This window comes from Lissotriton helveticus, chromosome 6 (assembly GCF_964261635.1).
Source record: "Lissotriton helveticus chromosome 6, aLisHel1.1, whole genome shotgun sequence".
Lineage (NCBI taxonomy): Eukaryota > Metazoa > Chordata > Amphibia > Caudata > Salamandridae > Lissotriton > Lissotriton helveticus.
The window spans coordinates 2129435303-2129457779 of record NC_136067.1 but is presented as its reverse complement, the minus strand read 5'-3'; positions in this window follow the sequence as shown (position 1 = coordinate 2129457779).

The window sequence follows — 22477 nt, the reverse complement described above, 5'->3', positions numbered from 1 at the left end:
AGGCGGAAAAAATCCTGGGTTCCAGCCCATCATGGGATACGGTGGCTGGTGAAAGGGAAATTGGGGGCCCATTGTTGGTATTTGTGGTGGGCCTGGCCATCTGGGCGGCTGGTTATAGTAGCCTTGTTGGCCACGATTGTTACGATTGCCCCTATTTCCTCTTCTCTTTCCTTGCTTAGCGGACCCCGTACTTGATCCACTGCTGTTAGATGTATTGTCATCTGACAGATTTTCATTGGACTGGTTACTTGAGGATGGTGTGTAAGTAGTAGCTGAGTACGGATACACTTTCTCATATTCAAATTTCTTTAAATCTTTCTGAAATTTGTTAACCTTGGCTTGTGTCAGGTTATCTTTATACTCATTTAAATCTTTGTTAATCTCGTCCAACTTTTTTTTGTAACCAGTTATGGTCGCTTTGAATTTAGACTCGGTTTCCTGAATTTCAATTTGTAGGGCCTCCGAGAGTCTCAAAGCGGTTTTAATAATCAGAACAAGCCAGTCGCGGGTACAGTGCCACGCGATCATGGCCCATTCTTTCCTAAATGTAGCATCATTTAGAAAGATTCTGGGGGCATTAGTGACCAGTAGTCCTCGAGGTGCCATATTTTTCAGAAGGTATTGTTTCAATATGGTGCCGTGCAGGATAGTGCGAATCCTGTCTCTTTTAATTTCAGTGAGTTTGTCCCACTCTGATGTATGAGCGATAACCTGGGCAATCGCTGGATCTGCGAACTGATCGGAATCAGAAAGGATACTGGCTATTTCAGACTCTGTAAATGTTAAGCCCAAGTTTGCCATGGTGACCCAAGGTGTAAGTGGGTTGAGACAATGAACAATAAAAAGAGCCACAGAATGTGCTCTGATTAAACAAGCTCTCACAGCTATGCGCTGCTAAGTACGTATTACAAAAAGAGAGACAGGGAGAGTATACGGACACTCTTGTTCCCCGGTCAATATTTCATAAACAAAAGAAGAGTGTCCATGAAGAGAGGACTGAGCCAATCACAGGAGCATCAGAACATCCTCACTGGGATGTTGAAGAAAGCCACTCAATTAAAGTGGACTGGTCCCTCACATATTTTTTAATTTTATTGTCTTTAGTGATCATTTAATAAAGTTTTTCTTTGATACACTACTGACATTTTTTATCCTCCATCACTCACTAGTATAATTTTGCACACAACACGCCCTCCACTCACCATCCCGCTCCGCAGTAATTCTGGCGTTGCAGCACACCAAAGAGACATTCGGTCTCTTTGGTGGGGCCCGATGATGAAGCATGTCATCACTAGGTGGTGAGTGAGGGCTTTCTTCAACATCCCAGTGAGGATGTTCTGATGCTCCTGTGATTGGCTCAGTCCTCTCTTCATGGACACTCTTCTTTTGTTTATGAAATATTGACCGGGGAACAAGAGTGTCCGTATACTCTCCCTGTCTCTCTTTTTGTAATACGTACTTAGCAGCGCATAGCTGTGAGAGCTTGTTTAATCAGAGCACATTCTGTGGCTCTTTTTATTGTTCATTGTCTCAACCCACTTACACCTTGGGTCACCATGGCAAACTTGGGCTTAACATTTACAGAGTCTGAAATAGCCAGTATCCTTTCTGATTCCGATCAGTTCGCAGATCCAGCGATTGCCCAGGTTATCGCTCATACATCAGAGTGGGACAAACTCACTGAAATTAAAAGAGACAGGATTCGCACTATCCTGCACGGCACCATATTGAAACAATACCTTCTGAAAAATATGGCACCTCGAGGACTACTGGTCACTAATGCCCCCAGAATCTTTCTAAATGATGCTACATTTAGGAAAGAATGGGCCATGATCGCGTGGCACTGTACCCGCGACTGGCTTGTTCTGATTATTAAAACCGCTTTGAGACTCTCGGAGGCCCTACAAATTGAAATTCAGGAAACCGAGTCTAAATTCAAAGCGACCATAACTGGTTACAAAAAAAAGTTGGACGAGATTAACAAAGATTTAAATGAGTATAAAGATAACCTGACACAAGCCAAGGTTAACAAATTTCAGAAAGATTTAAAGAAATTTGAATATGAGAAAGTGTATCCGTACTCAGCTACTACTTACACACCATCCTCAAGTAACCAGTCCAATGAAAATCTGTCAGATGACAATACATCTAACAGCAGTGGATCAAGTACGGGGTCCGCTAAGCAAGGAAAGAGAAGAGGAAATAGGGGCAATCGTAACAATCGTGGCCAACAAGGCTACTATAACCAGCCGCCCAGATGGCCAGGCCCACCACAAATACCAACAATGGGCCCCCAATTTCCCTTTCACCAGCCACCGTATCCCATGATGGGCTGGAACCCAGGATTTTTTCCGCCTCCAAACTTCCAATCGAATCAACGCCAGCCTTTTTTAGGCCAGGGCAGGAGAGGAAGGGGGAAGAGAAGAGGAACAGGCCAACCAGTGAACCATGTGTCCTGGGAAACCGACGATGCAGTGAGCAGCCACACCCGCAACAGGGAACAACAACAACAACAACCAGGCACGAGCGGAGTTTAAGTCTCATAAACAATCTATCTGATAAAGTGTTAACTCCTATTGAAACCACAGTTCTAGAGAGAGGTCTGGGCTTTGTTCCAACTGCCCGCCCTGACAAATTCAAACTTCATTGTGAGCTTTCAGCATTTTTTAGGAAGTTAAAACTCAAAGCTTTCTTCGAAGGAAAAGAAGACCCAAACGAAGCACAACGCAAAGGCGATACCGGATTGAGATTGAACTCTACTTTCAATCCTCCAACCCAGGCTGTACCTGCAGCCATCACAGCTTTTGAACAGGCTGTATTTAAGGACCTCGAAACATGCCAAGCCAATCCCACCTTCGGCAATTTTAGTACTGAGGAATACCAGGCACTGAGATCCCTACAAAATGATCCCAAGATCACCATAAAACCAGCAGACAAGGGAGGTGGTTTGGTAATCCAAAACACCACTGACTATGAGAAAGCGTGTGAAGTCCTCTTAGCAGACAGGAGGAACTACACCCCCCTATCACAAGATCCGACGCACGAGCTGAGTGTTCGGATTACCGATCTGGTCAACAGAGCTGAAGAGGATGGTGAGATCTCTAGGAATGAGGCGAGTTACCTGAGCACGAGTGAGGGCAGGACACCTTACTTTTATACCCTCCCAAAAACACACAAGAATAGGTCACCCCCACCGGGCAGACCCATTGTCTCAGGGATCGGCTCCCTTTTGGAACCACTCTCGCGATTTTGCGACTACTATTTAAAACCCTTAGTACAAAGCACACCATCCTATCTGAAGGATACCAAGAGCCTACTCCAACTACTCCAGAATATTGACCTCCCACAGAGTACAGTCACCTTGGTGACATTAGATATTGAGAGTCTGTACACTTGCATTCCGCAGGACGACACTATCAGGGTCCTGGGAACAGCTTTAGACTCCATTAACTGGGAATATCAAGCCTCAAAAACCTTCATCCTAAACTGCGCCACATTGGCCCTGAAGGAGAATTTTTTCGCCTACAAGGACACCCTCTATCTACAAACGACCGGAACCTCGATGGGTAGTACCTTTGCTCCCAGCGTGGCGGGGCTGTACGTTGCTGACTTCGAAGCTAAACATATCATGCAACCCGATAGCCCCTACACGTCTTCGATAAAAATATGGAGACGTTACATCGATGATGTCCTTATCATTTGGACAGGCGATGATGACCAACTACAGGCTTTTTTACTTTGGATTAACACACTAGACGTGAATTTGAAATTCACCTCTGAATTGAGTAAGACAGAAGTGACATTCTTGGATGTAAAGAGACAGTTGTGTGGCACCAGACTCACGACTAAAACTTACCAAAAACCATCAGCACGAAACAATTTGTTACAGTTCACCAGTTTCCACCCGAGACCATTAAGGGAAAACCTCCCTTATGGCCAATACCTCCGGATCAGACGCAATTGTTCTGAGCTCCAAGATTTCAAGACTCAAGCCGCTGATTTAACAGAGAAGTTGGAGTCTAGAGGGTACCCTAGCCATATACTGAACAAGGGCTACAAGAGAGCTCGCAACCAACCTCGGGAGGCTCTCCTTGAGGATAGGCTGATACACACTCAGACCATACCACTGACCTGTGTGACAACTTACAGTACAATGTCGAATTTCCTGAAGAAATCCATTAATAAAAACTGGCGCATCGTGTCAAGTGTCAAAACAGACTGGGAGAAACCTTTGTTCTCATTCAAGAGAGGGCGGAGCATAAAAGATTCCCTCGTGCACACTAGACCCAGAACTGAAACACCACCAACAGTCAGATCAGTCACGGAAATGTGGGGTCTGCCGCCAGTAACTGGACACTTTCCCTGTGCGAATTGCAGTGTCTGTCACTTGACGACACACACTAAAACCCTTGACCTTGAACCAGGAAAGATATGGACACAGAAACATCACACAAACTGCAATACGCAAAATGTTGTCTATTTGATCACCTGCTCATGCAGCCTACGCTACGTAGGCATGACAACACGCAGAATCAAACAAAGGATAGGGGAACACCGGTCCAACATTAGGTGTAAAAAACTGACTACAAAAATGAGCCGCCACTTTTTGGAGCATAACCACACTCCCAACGATCTTCAATGGACTATCATCGAACATGTGACTGGCACCCATAACCTTTCAAATCTCCTCTTTCAAAAGGAACAAAGGTGGGTGTACAGATTGGGGACCCACCTTAGGGGACTCAATGATGATATCCCGTGGAGTACTGTATTAAAGTGAACTGTTTCATAACCATTGGATAGAAATCATAAATGAGTAGAAATTTCTGGACATTATAATGAAGAATTCTAACCTCAGAGCTTGAGGCTGTGACGTGAGCAAGCCGCTTGAATGACAACTTCAAGACCTAATTTATCAGTGTGTCCAAATGTTTTGTGAGCATTTCCCTCTCATACTGTAACCCTAATATTGACAGCTTTCCCTTGCGCTAGCCCGTTAATTACTGTAATGTTACTGTCATGGGATAGCATAGCAGTCTTGCGCCAAGCCTTGCCTATAAACACACCACCCTCTGAGATCACGGGGTCGCTAGGCGACGAGCAACCACGTGACCGGTGACGCTCCCCTGAGCGTCGCTTCCGTGTTTACATTGGGCGCCTAGCAACGGCGCATGCGTGATCACTGGCTTCATACAATTGATTGCTCCGGCTGCCAACGCCCCAATTGCAACGCCCACCATGGGAGCGGTGATGCTCCTCGGAGTCACTCCTTTGCTTACATTGGGCGCCTAGTAACAGCGCACTCGTGACCGCTGGCCTAAACCAATCGGTTGCTTAGCCTGCCGGCGAGTCACTCTGCAACGCCCACCCGGAAATGATCGCCACTCTACCTGTTCGCTTTTAAGATCAGATTTGAACCCGCGCTGACATCGTCGGGGTCCAGTCTGAGGGCGACGTAGGTGGACCACGGGTGCCGAGCGTCGAGGGCGTAAGTGGAAGCCCTCAGCTGAAAATCGAGCTAAGTACACCTTGCGCTCCGTTTTCTAAGGGGCTATGCATTAACTCCGTATTTGTTTTCCCTTACCTTACCATGTTCTAGGGTGTGCCGAATACGCTTCCACCCCCCTCCTGAGACCCATGGTGTTTATCCATAACACCCAGAAAGTGAGACAAATTTTAACTGATGGCGATCTCTATAGATTTATGTATTGATCGCGATATTGACGATCTTCTATGAAGGTTTTCACTTATTTTAATCCTTAGTCACCTCTAGTTCGTACCACGAATAGTACACCCCACTTCTCCTAGTTCCTACGAACCCGGGGCTATCAGGTGGTGTTAACCATAGCGCTATTCGACCACAGCTAGAATGCCTTCACCTTTTGGAGCACTTTTTTCACCACTGAACTTATGACAGTCATAAGTAATTCTAAGTGTCTGTCTTTTTCTATGTGTTTGTCTCTGTCCTTTTTCCTTCTAGGTGCAGAAACGATCAGTAGAAGCCTCCTAAACCAGGAGTAATTAGGGATAAGTCTCTATTCCTAATTTTTTGCACTTTTTGACACCATTTGATTTAATTTTTTCACTTTCACGTCCCTAGGTTAGGGTGGGCCTTAGCGTGCTCATACCGCCGGGGTTTATCACACACCCAGTCCTGAAGAATTGCCGGGTAAATTAACACCGTTTCAATGGCAAGAAACATGTCGACAACATTGTAGGAACCCACCACTCAATTAAAGTGGACTGGTCCCTCACATATTTTTTAATTTTATTGTCTTTAGTGATCATTTAATAAAGTTTTTCTTTGATACACTACTGACATTTTTTATCCTCCATCACTCACTAGTATAATTTTGCACACAACACGCCCTCCACTCACCATCCCGCTCCGCAGTAATTCTGGCGTTGCAGCACACCAAAGAGACATTCGGTCTCTTTGGTGGGGCCCGATGATGAAGCATGTCATCACTAGGTGGTGAGTGAGGGCTTTCTTCAACATCCCAGTGAGGATGTTCTGATGCTCCTGTGATTGGCTCAGTCCTCTCTTCATGGACACTCTTCTTTTGTTTATGAAATATTGACCGGGGAACAAGAGTGTCCGTATACTCTCCCTGTCTCTCTTTTTGTAATACGTAAGTTTCACTCATAGTCTGTTGGACCTCATCGTCCAGGCACGCAGCGCCCACTGGACTCAAAGCGCTTCAGCCCCCCGTCGTGTGTGGCAGCCCGGGCTCAGACAGCTTCCCAGGCACACACAGCCGCACCCGAGCACTTCGCAGGTCTTTAAAAGGACTTTTGATTGTTAATGAGGCTTTGATGGCTTTCACCCCTTCTTAGGGCCCCTGCAGCTCCACTCTGCCTTTTGCTTGAAGAATCAGCCCCCCCCCCCCGAAATTTGACTCTAGGTGCGCCTCCGTCATCGCCCCACATATTCTGGCCATAGATAGTTAAAGTCTCCTATGAGAAGAAAACTATCATGCAGAACCTTCTTCAGACGTGGACACCAGTCAATGAATCACAATGTCTAATACTTTAAGAGCTAGTTTAAAGGGTGAGCAGACCCACACACACTACTGGGCACACGTTAGAACTTATATTCACAAATGAAGCTAATGTCAGAGTGAACCCTCCCATCCCTCTGATTAGACAGACCACAGTCTATTAAAGTTCCACATACAAGGAGCAACATCCCATGAAAGCAGAATTACAGGGCAGAAGATGTCTAGCTTCTGGAGAAAAATAAATCACGCCTCTTTCTCCTCACATTTGATTCCACCTACACTTGCAAGCCTACACGTCCTCGAGAAATCAATCATACAGGTCCTGGACAAGATTGCACCAGTCTCTAATGTCAGCAGTAAAGTTAACCATAAAGCCAAAAACTTCACCCTGTGTTACTGACTCTGAAAATAGACAAATTGGCAAGCAGGAAGGCAGAGCGTAATTGGAAAGCAATGAAAACCATGGAGGACAGTCTTGATAAAGGACTCAGAGGCATTATTTAAATATTATTAAGGAAGCCATTAAAACTCAATATTAGTAGAATTGAAAAGACAGCAAATTCACTCAAGGAACTACACAGAAGCCTAAAAGAATTTACAAACCCCTCATCTAGGCCTCACAAGACATGGTAGATAAACTGTCCATTTTCTTTGACGAAAAAATGGATACAATCTATAATACCTTTCCCAAATGTACGACAGACGTAGTAAGCATAGGGATTGACATAATGAAAAGAACTTGCACTGCACAGCTAGATGAGTTCACCATACTAACCCAGGAGGAGGTTAGAACTGCATTAAATAGAACCAAATCCGGTTCACCAGAAGATTTAGTTCCACCCCACATTCTGTCAACTCTATCCCCAGCCCTACTCAACAGTCTCACTGACCTTTTTAAGTTGTCTTTGAATGTGGAGACTGATCCAACAATATGGAGAACAGCAAGGGTTAAACCATTTCTCAAAAAAATAACGGAAATCTAAACAAGTTAGGTAACTTTCTCCCTGCTTCTATAACTCGGATGGTAATGGAATCATTGGTAAATAAACTATTTACTACATATTGAGAAAGTTGTCAACTGTTTGACCCATCTCAGTCAGGTGTTCAGGCTGGTCATAGACCTGAAAGAACTCTGGTAGAGGTAGTAGATAACATAGGACTGTCTCTAGTGATGGTCGGGCATCAAAGCTGGTCCTATTAGATTTATCAGCCACTTTCAACACCATTTCTCACACAATTCTAATACAGAGGCTAGAGGAGATAGGAGTCGGAGGAAAAGTCCTCAATTGGCTGACAAAATTAATTGAAGAGACGGACCACCTCTGTGCATATGGAATCTCATGTGTCTCGTTATATAACTGTCGCCAAAACAGTTCCCCAGGGATCTGCACTCAGTTCGATGCTATTTAATATTTATGTCACACCACTGGCAAGAATAATTAGATCCTATGGGTTCAACGCAATTCCGTATGCAGAAGACACCCAGTTTATAATAACCATGGGACCCGATCCAGCTGACACCAAAATCAGATTAAACAAGCATTGGCATAGCCAATAGGTCTCGCCTTTAGGACCTTATAAGTGTTTAGCCATGCAACATTTGATGTTGTTGCACCAAGGATATTGTGCTGGATAACTAAACACTTATAAGGTCCCAAAGGCGAGACCTATTGACTAAGCCACTGCTTGTTTTAATTCTAAAAGTTCTGATGAGAACCAAAGAGCCCTTTCACCTAACAGTTTAACTTTTACTGCCTAAGAGGTGCTAGATTGTTTAAGGTGGTTAGCATCCATACATTGAACATAGTGTACCTGCTTGTAATGGCTCCAGTCATATCAGGGGTGGAGTTGGTTGATATGTTCTGACATGTTTCAGTGTCGAACGTAACCCAGTTGTATCTGAATCGGGGCTGGTGAGGTGTAGGGACTTTTATACTTCTATTACATACTTGGAAGGGTATCAATTTGTGATCAGACAATAGGATCTCTGTGAGGTTTCCTGTAGTCATTGTGTGTATGTTTGAGAATATTGGATCTAATAAGTGGCCTTGCTTATGCGTTGGACCTTTGACCAGTTGTGTTAGATTAATTGCTTCTAGGTCCAGTGAGAAATGTTTGGATACATCATATTCTACGTTCTCTAGGTGGAAATTTAAATCCCTAAGCACTGTGAAGCCTCTGGTGTTAGGCTGTGTTCTGCCACTGTGTCAGGGAGGTTTTGTGTGAATTGAGTTGCAGAGCCTGGGTGTTGGTATATTAAAAGCGCAGAGAAATGGAAGGTTGGTGATAGTTCCATGGCAAATAACAGACATCCGCAGTTAAGGAGTGGCAGTGGATCACATTTTATGAAATATGGCACACCCCATCCCCTATTTGCATTCTTCCCTGTCATGCCTGGCAATTCTAAAGCCTCGAGGGAAGGTCCTCACAATGTCTGGTATAGAGTCTTCTCTATGCCAGATGCATAGTTTTAATGTGAAGATTTTACATAGAGACTGATCTGAAGACTGGGGCATGGCTACAGGTGAAAGATGGCAGACGCATGAGCGATAGGCCCGCCCTGGTCCGACAATTATCCTGCCACATCTGCCTGCTGGGCTGGCGACAGGCGACCCCAGCGCTACAATAGTGGGCAGAAACTGGTTTCCTGGCAGAAACAGCAGACCGCCAGGGAAGAGACCTAGAGGCCTGCAGCTGTGACCGGGTTCACCTGGTGCGGGTGGCCCAGGGAAAGAGCTTAGCTGGGGAGAATGTGCACAGAGGAGTGCCTCCTGCTTGTCCCCGCCGCCCCTGGAGACAACGGTGAACCGCTACTTACGTGCTGGGGATCCGCAGGGCCAGCAACAGGTGTGAGGCCCTTGAATAGAGTGGGGAACTGACGGTGCTGACAAACACCGAAGAGACCCCCAGAAGAGTACAAGGATGCTGCGCCAACACCCGTGAGGAGGCGGAGGCCTGCTTTGCAGGATTGCTGACGATAGGAGCGGTCCCCGAGCAAGCCCCAGAGGTGAGAGGGCCGACATTGAGGCCCGGAACATGGAATGCAGAGGGAGCGGGTCAGGCGCACCCCCCCCCCCCCAGCGATGAGTGGAGAGAGTACTGGGGCAGCGCCGGGAGGCCGCAACATTGCAGGTAGGGAGGCGCCGGCTTCATTGAAGCACTACTTAGTCCATGAGCATGCTCTGAATTAGCTCCTACAAAGAGAGCTGCTTTAGTGAAAGCGAACCGTCCGGCAACCTTTACAACGCAACTTTTACAACACACTACCATTACAACGCATACATTACAACGCAACATCCCTTACAACGCAACCATTACCACGCATGACACTACAACGCATACAAATACAACTCATGTCATTACAACGCAGTCATTACAACGCATACCGTTACAACACATACCATTACAACGCATAGTACCCTAACACTATCCTACACTTACCCTAGTGTTGCACCCCCTGGAGTTAGAATAGTACATTTTACCCCTACACTATCCAACACTTACCCTACTGTTGCGCCCCCTGGAGTTAGAATAGTACATTTGACCCCTACACTATCCAACACTTACCCTACTGTTGCGCCCCCTGGAGTTAGAATAGTACATTTTACCCCTACACTATCCAACACTTACCCTACTGTTGCGCCCCCTGGAGTTAGAATAGTAAATTTTACCCCTACACTATCCAACACTTACCCTACTGTTGCGCCCCCTGGAGTTAGAATAGTACATTTTACCCCTACACTATCCAACACTTACCCTACTGTTGCGCCCCCTGGAGTTAGAATAGTAAATTTTACCCCTACACTATCCTACACTTACCCTACTGATGCACTCCCTGGAGTTAGAATAGTAATTGTTACCCCTACACTATCCAATACTTACTATACATGCAATGTAATGGTATGCGTTGTAATGGTATGCGTTGTAAAGGTAGTATGCGTTGTAATGGAATGCATTGTAAAGGTGGTTTTTAAAAATTCGTTGTAATGGCATGCGTTGTAATGGAATGCGTTGTAATGGATGTTGCGTTGTAAAAGTATGCATTGTAACGTCATACAACCGGTCCAGTTATGCCATCAGAGTTCATGACAGGTTTTCCGTACGCACGCGCATCTAGTAGGTGGGGTAAGGATCACAGTCACCCTCCAAGACCCAAATACGAACTAATAACAAAGTCAAAGAAAAACATGTTAGAATACAAAATCAAATGAATTCACTGTATACCACTTATTTCTACTTTAATCCCATTTATTTAGATATATCTTTCGCATTAGCAATTTAGTTAAACTTGCAAGGTTTAGTTGCGGCTTAGCACATGCATTAACATGTGAGTTTCAAGCGGCCATGTTGAAAGCTATTGCCCAGCTGCAAGGATTTCCTCCAAAAGTGAAAGATGACGTCATATTACTTAGATGTAATAGACGCATGCACAGTAGAAATCCCGCGTTTTCGGCAGCCATTTTAATGACACTTGGGTTACTGGTTAGTAATACACATAGGCAAGCATCCCCTGGATACAGTATAATGAATGTAATGCAAAATTAGTATTTACGAACAGGTTGGTTACATTATTGTATGTTATTCGAGAGGGATGCATACAAGCAAGTTTCTTTTATACGAAACCTTGCTCCATCAATCCCCTCTCTGAGGGCATATTATGCCATCACTAACTTCTGTTACTAAATCTGATGCCAACTTTAGCAGTCTACCATTTCAATTTCTTCAACTCTTTCATTTCTTCCCTTATCCTCTTTGTATTGTAATCCCCTCATTCTTTTGTAAATATTTCCTTTCATTTCTTCAAGTTGTATTTCATCTCATTTTCTTTTCTTACATTTCTCATTTACTTCATACTTCTGGCTTTTCCTGCAACACAATTTAAAGTTCGACTTGAGGCCACTGCAACATCTCTTGGGACTTTCCAATCCCAACAGGTTTGTTCATGCAGTGCTCTCTGCTTGGAGAAAAGGATTGAATCATTGATTGGTTTATTGATTGATTGATTAATTCATTTATTGTAACTTTTATAAGGCACGCTGGTACCCAGATAGGGTGTCCGGTAACTCGAATGCAAGAATTGAAACATGTTGCTGTGGCCACTGCTTTAAAGAAGTCTTCCCAGCACAAGATGGACAGATACAGTCTGGAGACCAGAGGTGAGCTGGCTTTGGCTGGACTGCTCAGATGTGTTGGGTCACCCACCAGGGCTCACTTTCTTCCCATGTCTAGATGAAGTTATGATTTCAGTAACTGCAGCCCTTGGAGAGTGCTATGAAGTTATTGCCTGTCTTCAAAGTGAGCATTTCTTGTCTTAAGTTCTCGCTTTGATCCCTCTAATCAGATTGTGCAATCACTTTGTGATCTGCCTCTTTCCCTTTCACCTGATTTTCAAACTCTCTTCATCTTTATGCATCAGGTCACACCTGGGACACATTGAGGCCACCCACATGCTGCTGTTCATTTACAGTTTTAGCCATAGTACTCTCTGCAGCTCAGTCCATGTCATTAGGTTGAGCTGCGCATCGTCACTCTGGTTTGTGCCTCCCCTGTCTGATATTGGCACTGCAGTGTCTGCTTATGACAGGTTTGTCTGTGGCAGAAGGACTTCTCCTAGTTTCAGGCAGAGATGGCACAAGCCTGCGGAGCATCTTAGATGAATCTTTGGGGTGTGTCATGTTTCCATTCCATGCTCCCTTAAACGGACGAATCAAAATAAGGCAATGCAGTGACATGGACATAGAGGACCTCCATCTTGGCTAGGTCAGCTGCAGCAGAAGATGAAGACGCACATCAAGGCCACTGGGACCAGATCCAGATAACCTGCAAGATACCCCAAGTTCAAATGCACTATTTTGAATGCTCTTGGTTGCCATGGCAATCCAGTCGCGCAGATGCCCCAGTCTAGGGCATCAGCCAACGCCATGCCACCTGCGTGTTACGCAAGCACTAACTGCACAATTATTAGCCGGGATCATGCCCATACCTAGGTGCTATGACCTTTCCTCCCACCAGCCCTGGCTCATCTTGCAAAGTGGGTACTTGTAGGAAATTTGTCTTATCTGCATTGCCATCCCGGGTTTATCTCCTATTTCGGACTCTTATACTTGATGACATTAGAACTCTGTACATGTTACCCGTGCTAACCAGGAGTAGAGTGCCTATGCTCCCCATTAAACACGGTTGAATTGGCTTATTCATGGTTGGCACATTTACCTTGACTTTAAATCCCTGGTATATGGTATAGAAAATACTCCCAGCACCTGGAAGTTAAATGCCCCTTGTGAGCCGCAGCACCTATTGTGGTCTGCCTTATGCTATAGTGGCAATGCCAACATGGCTTCAGGCCTACCATGTGTGGCCTGACTGCTGCAGTGTAAAACCTGCAGTCTAACCTGTCAGGATAAGCCCTATTGACAGGCAAATTTCCCTTTTAAATTTGAGAAAGTTACCCCTATGTAGTCCTAGTAGCCCGCACGGTACATGGTATCTAAAAATATAGGACACGTAAAAAATTAATACTACCATGTCCCTATGTCCCTACAGTGACTTGGTACAAAAAATATTTTCCATGTGGCAGGCTTTGCTGTCTTATATAGAAAACCAGAGTACAGATTAAAATAGTAATGCTGTATCTCAGGAATAGAACCAACTAGAAAAATAATTAAATCAATATTTTAAATAGCCGTTGAAAACAAATTTCAATTATGAAGCTGCATTTTTAATATATATATATATATATATATATATATATATATATATATATATATATATATATATATATATATATATATATATATATATATATATATATATATATATATATATATATATATATTAAGGAAAAGTACCTTTTACACAGTTGCCTTTACCGATTAGCTTCTGCCGGCTACCAGCCTGCACTAGGCCTGAATGAGGTTTTTAATTCTTCCCTGGAGCTACACCATAGGTCACCTTGATTGACAGGTTGATGGACAGGGATAAGTCCTCTGAGCTCGGCAGACTATTCAGAGTGGGGGCTGTCGGCTTTCTGCTGGCACAACAGTGTCAAATTCTGCTTGACACATCTATCTGAAGCAGATGTAAAACTACGGCGCACTTAAAAGTTAGCAGACAGGATGCCAGGACAATTCTTGTGTATCCCTTTGTCTGTGTGCCGCAGGACCCAGTTTGTCCGCTACCAGATGTCTTTCTCCTGGTTTGTTGTGGGTACAGGTCCTGCTTCAAATTGGATTTTAGTGTTAGGTGTGGAAGAAGTACTGAAAATGTGGGTACAGTTTCACTGGGGACTTTTGCTCCTTTACAGTTAAGGAGTGTCCATTAGTCTCCCCCACCCACTAATCAGTGCCAGGCATAGATGTGATATCCTCGGGAACCCTTCTCAGAACACTTTCTGGACCTGCAGCAGAACAGAATTGGATTCATCCTGCTGTCTGTAACCTGAGATTAACCCTGAAGGACAGCACCTGCCCCCCTTGCACCCAGTAGAAAAGAAGTGAACTCCTAGGGTCAGTTAGCTGACCTCTAGTGCGGTCTGTTGCCTAAGGTGCCCTGCTGACCAGAGGCAACTGGACTTGGACTGGATTTTGCTGTTGATCTCTGCCTGTCAGCCTGAGTGTCTCCAACTGGCATATGCATCAACGTTCGTAAATACCAGTCGGTAATACCGAAAAATAACGAATCGCTAATATGAACATGCAAACCGCGATGCATCAAAGTAATCGGTAAAAAATACCGAGTCGGTAATAATCGCTAATAAAGAACGAGTAAACGCCAGCGCGAGTAACAAAAACCGTAATCGGAAATACCGAGTCGGTATTACCGGATCCGGTAATAGCGGAATCGGTAATACCGAAAACGGGAAAATAACGCGACGCTTCGGAAGCAGGCTGATGACATCACAACCAGGAAGTAGGACACCCACGCTGCATTCAGTGTCCGGAGTTGCACAGAGGAGGAGGCAGAGCTCAGGAGCTGAGGTCCCACACTGAACCAGAAGCAAGCAGGAAAAAGGTAGCAGGACAGGATGGAGAAGGAGGCCCCCCAGCATGGAAAGGACACATCCCGAAAGCGAAAACGAAAGTTTTCAGATAAGGAGCTGGAAATCCTCATACAGAGTGTGAGCAGCAACCATGATCGCATATTTGGCAAGTTGTCGCTTAAGGTGCCAGAGGCAGAAAAAAGGAAGATGTGGCTGCGCATCATGGACAAGGTGAATGCCTGCGGAGTCACCCACCGCAGCATCGACGACCTCAAAAAACGATGGTACGACCTGCGTAAGAGGGCCAAGGAGAAGATTGCGCAGAGGGTCAGGGATGCTGCTGGCACAGGAGGGGGACCATCAAACGTGACGCCTAACACTGACCTGGAGGATCTAGTGGAGGCCACCATAGAACGTGAAGCTGTTGTGGGGGTCACAAGTCTGGACACCTCAGGTGCTGCGGAAGGAGGACAAGGTAAGAGGCATGCCAGCGTAACGATGCAGCGTGTACGTAGTCCCTGCCCACTCCCCCATGCCAGACCCAGTGCACATGTAGCGTTGCCCTACACACACACCCTCACCACTGTGTTGCACCATGGGAGATGTAGTCAATACATGAATGGGTGCATGCCTGAGCCCAGAGATGAATACAGCTGCCAAGGGTCAAATGTCAGTCAACAAAAGTAATTTATTGTGAGATGCCACAGCTATTGTCACATACCATACCATGATATTAACTATGCACTGTTTCACACACAGATGCATCCCCCATCGATTCAGACGACAGTGGCCACCTTGTCATCTCAGAGACGCCAGTGTTGTCAGAAGCGGAGTGCTCAGAGGGAGCTGAAGTCATGTCCTCCCCTTCACCACCACGCCGGACAACACCTCCACCGTCCTCCCGGCCGAAGCAACCACCACCGCCACCGTCCTCCCGGCCGAAGCAACCACCACCGCCACCGTCCTCCCGGCCGAAGCAACCACCACCGCCACCGTCCTCCCGGCCGAAGCAACCACCACCACCACCATCCTCCCAGTCCAAGACACCACCACCACCACCCTCGCGGACCAAGACACCACCACCACCAGTGCTGCCCACTCCGCAGAGCCACAGAGCAGATGTTGCCGCCCTGTCCGTGATGGAGTCAGATCAATCTTCATCACACCCAAATGTTCCACGCCAGGCTGTCGTCACTCCAACCAGCCACACTGCAGGCCGACAGCGCATCAGGCAGAGGGTTGTGTCCCCGGGTCGGGCTGCTGCAAGACCGGTCGATCTGTCCGGAGGGTACGGAGTAGTGGAGGCCCGGATGCTGCGTGTCCAGCGCCTGCAGGGGAGACACATGGGTGCCATGAAACTCAGCATGACACAACTATGCAACAAACTAGGCTACATGACTGCCGCAGTGCGTGAGCACACCACTGCCGTATCTGCGGGCAACAAAGACATCAAGCTGTGCCTGCAAGAACTGACACGTGCCATACTCGCAGGCCAAAGGAGTGAGCGCCGGCGTCACAGGCAGGTCATGCTGGCAGTGAATACCACAAACAAGGCCATCAATAAGATGTGCAACAGCACGGCTGTGCTGTCACGCAGGTCCGTGTCCCTGCAAGTGGATCTTGGTCATTTATGTGGGGATGTGGCAAAGGCCCTTGAGAGGGTGACCACTGCAGTGGAGCAACTGCAGCCAGGGTCAGCCAGTGTCAGCAGTCTGGGGGCGGAAGAGGGGAGTGAGGCAGCCTCCAGTGTCAGCAGCGTCTCCCTGCCGGACACCAGCGTGAGGAGGCGCAGTGGCCGCAGTGCAACTGCCACTGACTCCCATCGTGTACAACCCGAGGAGTCACAGGACAAGAGACTGGGGGTACGCGGCAAACGGAAGTAAACATGTGGCATAGTCACACTGTCCTTGGTGAGGTAACCATGGACAGACCAAAGTGCCTCACGCGCCACCTGTTCTGAGAAGGGACATTGCTAGTTTTTTTCGCTGCGGCAGCAGCTTGTTTGTGTTACGTTTTTCTGCACCAGTCAGGTGTCCATGCCCATTAAACCCTTGCAAAACTGATCCTGTTGTCAAGTCACTCTCTTACCTGTCTCAGAAATGATTACGTGTGATGTATGCCCGTCTCCTTTGCCCTTCAGCTGTGTTGGGCACATGTGCCTGTTGGTGTTGTGGGGGGGGTTGCTGGGCACGCAGTTCTTCCTCTCCCTCCACCTCTATGTGTATCCCCATGCGCGTGGCGATGTTGTGCAGGATGGCACACACAGCAATTATCTGGCAGCAGGTCACTGGGTCGTACTGCAAAGCACCTCCAGTCTTGTGCAGTATTCGGAAGCGGCTCTTCAGGATGCCGAATGTTCGCTCAACCACATTCCTAGTACTGATGTGTGCCCTGTTGTAGCGCTGCTCTTGCGGGGTAGCTGGGTTGAGATAGGGCGTGAGGAGATATTCACGCAATGCGTATGCGCTGTCACCTGCAGGATGGGGAGAGAATGGTAATCAGCATTAATGGAATTATACATGTGGGGAAGGAGTGGATGGGGAGTACGATGATGCAGCTATTTGTACCTAGTAGGTGTCCCTCTCCGAATTCTCCGTTGATCAGGCGCCTGTGGAGGCCACAGTGACGGAAAATGTAGGCGTCATGTGTGCTCCCGGGAAATTGGGCTACAATGTCGGTAATGATCAACTTGGCATTGCACACCACCTGAACATTTATTGAATGATACGATTTCCGGTTGCGGTAAATGTATTCGGTGGCTGATGGAGGACAGATGGGGACATGCGTGCAGTCGACACACCCGATGACATGGGGGAATTGTGCCACCTGGTAGAATTCCCGTTTGGTGCGGGTTAGCTGCTGGGGGGTTCTGGGGAAGGTGATGTGGCGATTGAGAAATGTCAGCATGGCCTCTAGAAACCGGTGGAAAAAGCGTGATAAGGCACTTTGCGACACGCCTCCTGTCTCAGCTATTACCCCCTGGAAGCTTCCAGATGCAAGCAGGTGCAGGCAGCATAGCACCTGCACATGGGCAGGTATGGCGTTGGTCCGACGGGTCTCGTGCTGCAGTAAGGGTGTCAGGTCTGCTATTAGGTGCATTATCATGGCACGGTTCAGTCTGTACTTGACGTACACCTGTTCCTCGGTCTGCCCCAGCAAAGTGATGCGAACCCTGAAGATCCTGTCCTGTATCATCCTCCTGCGCTGGGCCTGGGCGTTGATCCTCCACCTCCTAGCAAGCACGTACAGGGCAGCCATTTTGGTGTACATGTGGGGTTTCCCAGGGCATTTATGAAGGGTAACTGATTGTCAGCACCTGCTGATGGGGTTTAAATTTTTTTTTCTGTCCTTCTGTTAACTTTACCTCCTGATTGTGATTCCCCTTATTTTGCTCATGCTAAATAGCGATTTTGGGGATTTCCGGTATTAGCGACTGTTCATGCATACCATTTCCATTCGTTATTGCCTATTCGGTATTTCCGAACTATTGCTTTGTGGTTCGGTATTTCCGAATGTCTGTTTAACGATTCGGTAATTTACCGCGGGGCCATTTAGCGGTTCTTTATTTTTTTCCGATTTTCGGTTTGATGCATTGCAATTTATGGTTTTGCGGTCGGTATCGGCCTGTTTTTCCGAATCGCTGTTTTACCGGGAGGTATTTCCGTTGATGCATATGCCTGTAAGTGCCTTACCCAGAGGTCATGGGGGCTTTTGAAGTGCACTCCTGTGCACCAAATCAAATTTGGAAACTATTTTGAACTTTTTAACTTACAGATTATTCGCAATGACCAATCCACTTATATATCCTACCAGTCCTCTTTCGTGGTCATCTTCATATCATGCTTAGATGCTGGTTTACCACTTCCGTAGATTATTGTTGGAACTTCTCACTTTTTTGCTATTTCTACTTAAAGCTTGCCCATAGCCTACAAGTGATTTGCTTTCTTGTCACGTTCATTTCCTTTTTTCTCATTTGATGGTTTCCTTGTCCCGACTTATTCATCTTGTAAAACACATGGAAGGTACTGTAGGTCTGAAGAAGACAGAAAGAGAGAAAAGTGAATAGCCAATCTCTCTATGGGACCAAATAGTGTCCTTTTTTCAAACCCAGATCACACAGTTAATCTGAAGAAAGAAAAGAAAGAAGAGAAGATACAGAAAAAGGATACCCATCAGCCCACTCATAAGTAAATGATGGTAAATGGTGTCCTCTAGGATCTGCCTTGGAATGAACCCAAGGCAGATCCTAGAGGACACCATTTACCAACACATACCCAGATGACGAGATTCCACTTATGAGTGGGCTGATGGGTATCCTTTTTCTGTATCTTCTCTTCTTTCTTTTCTTTCTTCAGATTAACTGTGTGATCTGGGTTTGAAAAAAGGACACTATTTGGTCCCATAGAGAGATTGGCTATTCACTTTTCTCTCTTTCTGTCTTCTTCAGACCTACAGTACCTTCCATGTGTTTTAGTGATTAGCTGGGGGACTAGGCACTAGTAGGTCTATAATAATTTCTCCCCTCGGACCCTCCATTAATGTTCGGTTTCTCTGTTATTCATCTTGTGTCTGTTGTTCCTCTGGAGCAAAGCCTCTTTACCATCTGTCTGTTTAGGTGGCTTCTATACTTCCACTGATCACATTTTGGGAACTACACCTTTCTTTTTGCTGAAGCACTTAATGAAAGTACATGTGTTTTCCAGATCTCATTCTCTCCAATGTGTCTCCTCAAATGCCCACCTAGCACATCCCATATTTCTCAGTCATGAGCTTCTCTTCCCGCTATCCCTTGCCCTCTATGTTGTTCTTTTCCTTGTGTTTTTCTCCCATGGTACCTCTGAAATAGTCGCTTTTGTGTGCTTCACACTCTTTTGTGTGCTCCCCCACACACTCCATGTGCTTCTCTGCCCACCCCTAACGTTTGTGTTCTTCTCTGGAGAGCATTGTCAAAACTCATTGGCAAAGCCAATAGGTTCCATGGTGAGACCTATTGTGTTGTACTTAGATATGCTTGTTTAAGGTTCTTACTAGAACCTTCACATGTTGCCATGGTACACCTGTGTAGGGTATTCCAGGAATGTTAGTTGGTGCCTCTTGCTGTCATGAGAGGAGCGGTGGCTCGTTCTCACAAATAAACTACAGAAATGTACCTGCTGTGTCCTGTGTTGATATCCTGTGTTTGGGGGCAAAAACAAAAACACAAAACAATATATTATAAAAGGATGGCCTGGAGAGAGGTGTGTGTCTCCTGAATTTCAGCCTTTCTGAAAATTTGCAGAAAAACTGTCCATTGAAGATGGGTCGTCATGAGGTATGGTAGGTGCATTCCTCCTCCTTATGTACGCACCAAGTTAGTTAACTGTGTTATTCAGGATGAACAGTCATATGAAAATGATCTGGTCCAGAATTTTCAAGACATGATTGTGGCAGTCACGGATGAAGGGGTAGGCTCTGGTGATCCCTCTGATTGTGTAGACCCCTATATAGTTGTGTTAGTGGGTGGGATTTGTTTGAAGTTACTTTTAGACTCTGGTGCCAGCATAACAATTATTACATATGATCTGTTCAAGAAATCTTGGGGGACAGGTCTCTTTTTTCTGCTAATTGAGCACCCGTCTCTTACGAGGCACAAAGAATTAATTTGCAGGGGTTCATTGAGGATCTGTTAGAATTTAGGGGACGCAAGATACAGGGAAAAACTTATGTGGTGGTTCGTGGATTAAGCAAGGCATGGCGTCTCAAATATGCCATGCCTTGTATTGCACTGCTGACTACTAAACTACTACAGTATGATTTTGTTGTTAAGCGCATTCCAGGGAAGAAAAATGTCAGAGCTGATTTGCTGTCAAGACTTCCAATAAGTGAGGATGATGTACTTGATGTGGATGAGGACAAGGACAACTTTTTTATTTATTTTGTTGATGCGGTTGAGAGTGAATGGAAAAAGACGTTGAGTGATGATTCTATTCTTGAAAGAGTAAAATAATAGATTGTAAAAGGTTGGCCTAGAGAGAGGTGCGTGTCTCCTGAATTTCAGACTTTCTTGAAAGTTGCAGACGAACTGTCCATTGAAGATGGAGTCGTCATGAGGGATGGTAGGTGCATTCCTACTCTTAATGTACGCACCAAGTTGGTTGACTGTGCACATGATGGACATCTTGGAGGAACTATGACAAAAAGGCGTGTCAGACTGCACTATTGGTGGCCTTCTATGGACAAGATTCCTTGTGTGAGGTGGATCTGCACACCAGTACTCGATGGTGTAAATGGGTTATGTGGATGCTGAAGAAATCTTAGCGTGCTTACTAGTGTGAGGGTTGTGTGCCTGACTCCCTCCTAAGTAACAATCATATAAATATTAGCCCAAGGCGACCCTGGGCTGCTAGAAGCACAGCAGTTGGGCAATAAGCCTTTATGAATTTAAATGGAATTTTTGCACATGTACTCAGACTTCAATTTTTCATTTATTTTTCAAAGGATAGCATATTTACTCATAGGCAGTATTCATCAAAAATATATATACACTTGTTTCAAAGGACATTCATAATCAATGTCAAACATTAAACACATGAAAATATTAACAAGACATATTTTCAATTCCTGTGAGATGGTATTAACGGTTCATCAATAATTGATATTCAAAAACAAAAAACCAACATCCCAATGCATTTCTGGTACATAAAGCACCCTTCTTCAGGGGATTAATCATATACAAACAAAATTCAATCGTCCTTGAGTGATTGGTCTCTCAAAAATGCAGATTCGACAGGATCTAAAAGACAACAACATACCGAACTATAATGAGTTTTTCCATATGTACAAAATTTCATCTGAAAAGAACGTTCTGGAGTGAACACTGAGGAAAAACGACCAAAGTACACGCCACCAGAGAAACACACCCGTGTCTGGCTAAACAATCAATAAGTGCAAAGTATGGAAAATAAGAACGACTCATTAATGAAAGTAGATGAAGATTTAATGAAAAAAAAAAAAAAAAAAAAAAAAGAATATCCCCCTTGCGCCAGCAACGTTCGGAAACTTTCTTCGTAGTACGCCGACGTGGGCGACGTCACAGGAGCACGGCATCGCGCGCGACTCCGTCTGACGTCACCGACCCTATATCAGGCCCACGCCGGCGTGATGACGTCAGTTCCGCCCTTTTTTCCGTGCCTTCGAGGCACACGGACGGACCAACGACAGCAAATATGCAAATATACAATGTACACAGTACAAATAGAACTAAATCAATAGTATAAACATATATACAGAAAGACCAGGTATAGCAGAGTGGACAACGGGGAGGCGGGTGGGTCAGTGAGGAATCCACAGGCAGATATAGTATCTACCAGAAAAAGCGTTACCGAAGGTAAGTAACTTGTTCTTCTGATAGATACATCTGCCGTGTGGATTCCTCACCTTGTGAATAGATTCCCACAGCAGTCCCCACTCCCGGAGGAGGGTGCCCACTCTGCTACACCAGGAAGTCTTGGAGGACAGA